The following is an 8,049-nucleotide window of genomic DNA, read 5'->3' on the forward strand; positions in this document are numbered from 1 at the left end:
TTAAGATAGGTTGGAGGTTATCCTAACTTTAAGAAGTTATTTGCAATGATTTTTAAGAACATTCTTTTCGGGAATATGAATACTTCCTACATTTTATCTTGAGAACAATCATAAGAAAAAAGCTGAGAACATTCTTAAGAAAAGTTTTTGGGAATACAAAATATTCTTATATTTTTTCTTAAGTTAGAAAATAAGAAATTGGCAGTGAAGAACAATTTCATTCTTTAGAATGTTTTGTGAATCCGGCCCCAGGCCCTGGAGTTCCTCCAACTCTGCACAGTTTCCCTAATTAAACTTATCTGAATCTACTCATTAGCTCATTAGTAGAGACTCCAATTCTATTCAAAATCCCACCCATTCACTATCCCCTACATTAATATAATCCACTTGAAGGAGTGAATGAAAATGAGTGAGAGAATTCGGACACTGAGTATGCCAGAAGGTCTGCTGCTTTTGCATATATTGTTCTGGCTGCTTAAAGAGCACCTATCATGGCATTTAAAATGTTCCAAATATTGTTTTAGAAGTCCCCAACAACAGTTTTGCATGCATGCAATGACAAAAAAGACTTTAGTTTTCTTATAATATGCATTTATTTTTACCTGTTTTGACAGCGATTCTCAAATGATTCCTTTAGTGATTCACTTTTCAAAACCCCGCCTTTACGTGACGCTAATCTGCAGTGATTGGTCCGATGACCCAGTCAGTTGTGATTGGTATAGTCTGTGCAGATATTCTCGGAAACGGAACGCCCATCAAAGTCTTATAATGACAGTAATTTGTTAATATGTGTCAGGAGTTATGAATATGAAAACCGCGTCGGTACTGTTTGATTGTAATATGAGCCTCAGCTGATCTCATTCATAAAAAAACTCCTCTATTCTCCTCACGAAGACTCGCGACAAATCAACATCCCTCAGGGCTTTTAGTTCAAAAGTGTGCAGATGAGGAGACATATTGATAGATTCTCATATGTCTGTGTCAAATTTCTAAACAGAGGAGTATTTTTTATTCAATACTTCCTCAAAATGGGCAGAAATAGCCTAATCATGAGCGATTGAGTCTCTTATGTGTTGTTTTCAATTCATCCTGGCAGCCGGAGGGCGCTCTGTGCACATGTAATCCATATATGGTACAGACAGACGAAGAAGAACCATGTGCCATAATAAAAGTCCATAATAAAAGCTTCCTGAGATCGCGAAACATACATTTGACGACTAATAATAAACACTCAATCGCGACGATGTATGGTTTGTCTTCAAGCCACTTAGTCTTCAAATGCTCATCCTTGGGCAGATGAAAAAAGTTTGCTTTTGAGTCGCACTTCAGAACACAGCGTCTCGTGGCCATGATGTTTTCTAGTTTTCACTGGCGTCTTGGAGCGCAATAAGTGGGCGTATCGTATTCAAATAACTTGACAAGTTGACGTCATCTAGTCAGAGAAAAAGCTTCGGTCTTCTAACGATTCTTAAAAATGACTCCGAGTCGACTCTTACTTTTGAAAGAAAATAACTATATATACGGTGCACTGTCATATTTCAAGCTATCACAGGATGTTTTTGTTCACTTAGATCTATGTTACACACTACATGAAAGGTAAATTTCAAAATTCCATGATAGGTGCTCTTTAATAATCATTTGAAATGTAGCAAATTGGCAGCTCCAGTAGTAATGAAAAGATTTATCTTTAAATCTGTCATGGAAACTAGCACATATAAACCTTAATTAAACAATCTAATAATCAATTAAAAAGGTATTTATCTGTATGATATTACGCTGTAGTACCCACATTGGACCAGCGGTTTAGAAAATGGATGGATGGATGATTCAGCTGCGGGCGCCATCTTCTGGCGAGACATGGGAATTCATTCAGCGCAACCCTCACAATGTATTATGGGTATTCCCTAGCAATTGAGTGTCCATTGGTTGGTCCACCTAACTTTAAACTTGGCTCAATGCAGTCAGGCAAGTCCCGTTCTCCTGGCAACCGCCAAACCCAGACTCGTCCATCGGATCTCCAGACAGAGAAGCGTGATTGGTCACTCCAGAGAACACGTCTCCACTGCTCTAGAGTCCAGTGGCGGCGCGCTTTACCCCACTGCATCCCACGCTTTGCATTGCACTTGGTGATGTAAGGCTTGGATGAGCTGCTCGGCCATGGAAACCCATTCCATGAAGCTCTACACACTGTTCTTGAGCTCATCTGAACGCCACAGGAGTTTGGAGGTCTGGAGCTCTTGACTCTGCAGAAAGTTGGCGACTTCTGTGACCCTCAGCATGTGCTGACCCCGCTCTGTGATTTCACTTCGTGGCTGAGTTGCTGTTGTTCCCAATTGCTTCCACTTTTTTATAACACCACTAACAGTTGAGCGTGGAATATTTAGTAGTGAGGAAATTTCCCGAATTAACTTATTGCACAGGTGGCAACCGATCACGGCTCCACGCTTGAGTTCTCTGAGCTCCTGGGAGCGACACATTCTCTCACAAATGTTTGTAGAAGCGGCTGCATGATTTATACACCTTTGCTTTGCCACTTTAATGAGTATATGCTAATTCAATTATTGTCTCCCGATGGACACCTCAGTCCAGGAGGGAAAAGGGGCAGTGATTTGGTTCACTTGAACCACTCCTGTGAACGTCTTTGGTCTGTGGCCCTGTCAGCTTCCTGTATCTGACATTTATCCATTTGATCCATCTGATCCACGTCCCTTTCACTGGAACACTTTAGGTCTCAGGATCAGGTGGCCGAGCCAAACAGGTGATTTAGAGCCGCTCTGTGGCTGCTCCTCTTTGAAGCGCCTCTGTGAGGTCAGTGCAGTCAGGTGGCTGCAGATGTTGCTGTCAGTCTGAAACCTGACATACAGGATGTGTTCAGCATGTCTCGATTGCCCCGTCTCCTTGTGCAGGTAATTGATTTCAGGGCACATGCCCCCTCCCACCTCGTTCGTTGAGTGTTTAGAGTCCACAGCCTGGCCTGTGGTGCGCTGTCAATGGTAATTCAATTAGAGACGCAGGAGTGTGACTAACTGCAACCTGCCAAGGATCTTTCCATATGTGTGTTTTTACCCCCCTCACTCACCACACACACACATACGTAGGCTGATGTAGCTGTTGCATGTCCTTAGACAGACCCATGCTATGCAGAACAATGTCACCTTGTTCTGTTTTGGATCATTACGTTTTGCGCTTTGACAATATTTTCGAAAAGTGAGCATATTTAAACCTCTATTTTTTGAGTGAAATATGACCTGTACATCTATGTGTGAGATTCATCTAGTTGAAATCTGACATAAATTGTGTGTATTTGTGAATCTGCATGGAATTTTCAATGATGCAAAATTTTATGAGAGGTAAAACGGGTGAGACTACATTTCCAGGAGAATGTTTCAGTGGCTTTAAACACACATTGCAATCCATTTTTTATGCATTTAGTTCCTAGAATATCAGGAGGTACCAGTAGATCCATTTTCATATTTGGCTCCCAAACTATGGAATAACACTTGTCAGGACACACTCTATCAGTTTAAGTCTAGAGTTATTATTTCAGTCAAGCACACACCTAATCAATTAATTCATACCCCACAACTCATGATTATGCTGTGTTATTCAGGTCATCTGTATACATCTCTCATATCATTCCCATTCAACTTTGCTTTCCTATCCTTGAGATTCTAGACCTGAAGGTTGATGTTGCTGTCCGATGTCTTCAAATCTCGATTGGTGCCAAGCAACTGATAAGGGACATTCAGTGGATCAGCATCTCTTCAGCCTTCTATAATAGACTAAAAACTAAACTTACCATTCAATCCTGGATAGACCTCAAAGACACATACACCATAATCATACAATTCAATCAATGCAGTAACATACTCAACCATATACACTGATGTGAAGTGAGTAAGACTGATGATCTCTTCATCACGGCACCTGTTAATGGGTGGGATATTTCAGGCAGCAAGTGAACATTTTGTCCTTGACATGTTAGAAGCAGGAAAAATGGGATTTGAGCGAGTTTGACAAGGGCCAAATTGTGATGGCTGGACGACTGGGTCAGAGCATCTCCAAAACTGCAGCTCTTGTGGGGTGTTCCCGGTCTGCAGTGGTCAGTCTCTGTCAAAAGTTCTCCAAGGAAGGAACAGCGGTGAACCGGCCACAGGGTCATGGGCGGCCAAGGCTCATTGATGCCCGTGGGGAGCGAAGGCTGGCCCGTGTGGTCCGATCAAGCAGACGAGCTACAGGAGCTCAAATTGCTCAAGAAGTTAATGCTGGTTCTGATAGAAAGGTGTCAGAATACACAGTGCATCAGTTTGTTGTGTATGGGGCGGCACAGCCGCTGACCAGTGCCCATGCTGACCCCTGTCCACCGCCGAAAGCGCCAGCAGTGGCACGTGAGCATCGGAACTGGACCACTGAGCAATGGAAGAAGGTGGCCTGGTCTGATGAATCACATGTTCTTCTACATCACGTGGATGGCCGGGTGTCTGTGCGTGTCTTACCTGGGGAACACATGGCACCAGGTGCACTATGGGAAGAAGGCAAGCCGGCGGAGGCATTGATGCTTTGGGCAATGTTCTGCTGTGAAACCTTGGGTCCTGCCATCATGTGGATGTTATTTTGACACATACCACCTACCTAAGCATTGTTGAGACCATGTACAGCCTTTCATGGAAACGGTATTCCCTGGTGGCTGTGGCTCTTTCAGCAGATAATGCGCCACCACAAAGCAGAAATGGTCCAGGAATGGTTTGAGGAGCTCAACAACGAGTTTGAGGTGTTGACTTGGCCTCCAAATACCACAGATCTCAATCCAATCGAGCATCTGTGGGATGTGCTGAACAAACAAATCCAATCCATGGAGGCCCCACCTCGCAACTCACAGGACTTAAAGGATCTGCTGCTAACATCTTGGTGCCAGATACCTCAGCACACCTTCAGGGGTCTAGTGGAGTCCATACCTTGACGGGTCAGGGCTGTTTTGGCAGCAAAAGGGGGACCAGCACAATATTATGATGTTATTAGTCATAATGTTATGCCTGATCGGTGTAAAGGCTAATTATCATATTTGAAAGAGCAATATCTAAGGCATCTAAATTATCTACATGATCAACTTTACTGAAAAACCTGTTGCACACAACCTACTACATGTCTTCTGTAGTCTCATTGATAGTTCATATGTTTTTAAAGGGTTAGTTCACCCAAAAATGAAAATTCTGTCATTAATTACTCACCCTCATGTCGTTCGACACCCGTAAGACCTCCGTTCATATTCGGAACACAAATTAAGATATTTTAGTTGAAAGCTGATGCTGAGAAAGGCTTCAGATAGGCCTCCATTGGCATTCAGTACATTTACACTCACAGGACCCATAAAAGGCACTTAAAACGTCATTACAAAGTCCATCTCACCACAGTGACTCTACAATAATTTTACGAAGCGACGGCAATAGATTTTGTGCGCAAAAAAAAATCAAAATAACGACTTTATTCAACCTCTTCTTGTCTTCTGTGTGTGCCTCCACGACGCATGCGCGAGAATATGACGTAGCGCCAGCGTTCGGGAATCCATGGAATGCACACTTTTTTAGTCCCATTTTGAGAACTACGCAGAGACCTAAAGCACGATCAATGTAGAATCCAACAGCTTAGACACACGCGTCTTCCTCTGCTTGTAAACAAATCGCTTCTGGATCATGTGTCCGAGCGCCGGATCTGCGTCATATTCTCGTGCATGCGTCGTGGAGGCACACACGGAAGACAAGAGCAAGTTGGATAAAGGCGATATTTCGATTTTTTTTTTGCGCACAAAAACTATTGTCGTCGCTTCGTAAAATTATTGTAGAGTCACTGTGGTGAGATGGACTTTGTAACGACGTTTTAAGTGCCTTTTATGGGTCTTGTGAGTGTAAATGTACTGAATGCCAATGGAGGCCTATCTGAAGCCTTTCTCAGCATCAGCTTTCAACTAAAATATCTTCATTTGTGTTCTAAAGATGAACGGAGGTCTGACGGGTGTCGAACGACAAGAGGGTGAGTAATTAATGACAGAATTTTCATTTTTGGGTGAACTAACCCTTTAACCCTTAATCGTCCCTTGGGGTCCAGCTGACCCCACTGGACTTTTCCTCCATTTTTTAAAAGTGTTCCCTTCATCTCAGGGCCATGAGACTCGGTGACTTTTCCTAGATAATCTATCTAAACATGCACAAAAAATCTGGGCTTGATTTGGTTGTTCTAAAGGTGTGTAAAAAAAAATTTACCGTTTAAGTCCCTCGGGGTCAGATTGACCCCACATTGAAAATGAATGGGAAAGTGTAAAAAATAAAAAAAAATCACTTTTTTTGTAATTTTTTTTGTACTAAATCCAGTATAAATCTCAAAATTTCCACATTTGTATCAAGGTCTGGTCCTAGAGCATAAACACAAAGTAGAACGAACTTTCTGTCTCATACACACACGCACACACACACACACACAAACACACACATGTGTGTGACTGCAACAGAGAGCATTTTTATAGAAACTGGCAAATAAAATCAACAAAACTGGCATAAATCTGAAAGATTTTCATACATAAATGAAGTACTACTACTAGAGCACAAATGCAATATGGAACAAGCATGTTCACTCACACGCACACACACACAAACACAAACACAGGTGTCTGGAGCATTTTTTTGGATTTTGGCAATGAATGGGAAAATGTAAAAAATGCTTTTTAAAAAAAAATCACACAAACACACACATGTGTGACTGCAACAGAGAGCATTTTTATAGAAACTGGCAAATAAAATCAACAAAACTGGCATAAATCTGAAAAAATTCCATACATAAATGAAGGACAAATACTAGAGCACAAATGCAACATGGAACAATCATGAGAAAGAGAGGGAAAAGGGCAAATAAAAGAAAGATGAAAGGCAGCTTAACTTTTGCATAACTTCCCTATGGAGCTCTATTGGATAATGTGGTCATTGCACTCTCTTTCTCTTTAACTATAATTCCTAAAGTTTTTCCACAAACCTACAGATGGCGGTATTCTATCCCTAACACATAGAGCAATGTCCAAAACTATTTATATTTATTTAAGATCATCATTCAAGTGATTTTTTCATAAAAAAATAATTTTTAATGAGCCAATTTATGACATAGTTAAGTATTTGTGCAGTAAATAGGTAAAAAACTACCAAATACCCACAAAAACACAGCATAAATGTATAGTTGAGAAGTAAATAAAAAAAATGATATATAGTTTTCCATGTAAAAAAATTATATTTCCTTATGCAATTGCTCTGTAAAAGTTTGGGGTCTATCTGACCCCAAGGGACTCAAACGTAAACCCTACTTGAGGGGCGATTAAGGGTTAAGTAAAAGGCCTTTTAGTGTAATTATAAAAACGATCCACTTCATGACGTGGTTCATGTGTATTTTTGAAAATACTTTATTGATTTTTATCAAGTAAATGTAAAAATAACTTTTATATTTTTAGTAATATTTCCAGATGAACAGTTACTGGACCGAAGCAACAATATTTACTAATGCATCAGTTTTTAGAAAAATCATGCTAAACTGTATCAAATATGATCCAGGATTTAATGTTTATTTCATCAGGAATGTTTATTTGTTCATCTCTCAGTCATCATTGTATTGCATTGCATTATGTGTTTTGCACATTTGTATGTCTTCTTTGTTTCACTGTAAACCTGCATGAGTTGGCAAAACTCAAAAAAAAAAAATTGAGGTAATCGGTTACATCAAATTATAAATTAACAGATTTTAATTTTGCACTCATACATTTTAATTGCTCTTAACTTTAAATATTTGAGTAAGCTACTTCATACTTTTAACTTAAAATTATCATGTAATCTCAATTTACATATGATTAGTAGCGAAAACTCAACTCAAATTAAACAAATTAGTTTAATCAAATGAAATTTTATGAGTATTTAGAACTTTCTTTTTCTTTTGAGTTCTCAAAATGGACACATTTTAAGTAAACTGAATTGTTTTATGAACTTGTTTCTTTTAATTTAGACAAACTTAAATGTAACC

The sequence above is a fragment of the Gobio gobio genome (genome assembly GCF_949357685.1).
Source record: "Gobio gobio genome assembly, chromosome: 16".
NCBI lineage: Eukaryota > Metazoa > Chordata > Actinopteri > Cypriniformes > Gobionidae > Gobio > Gobio gobio.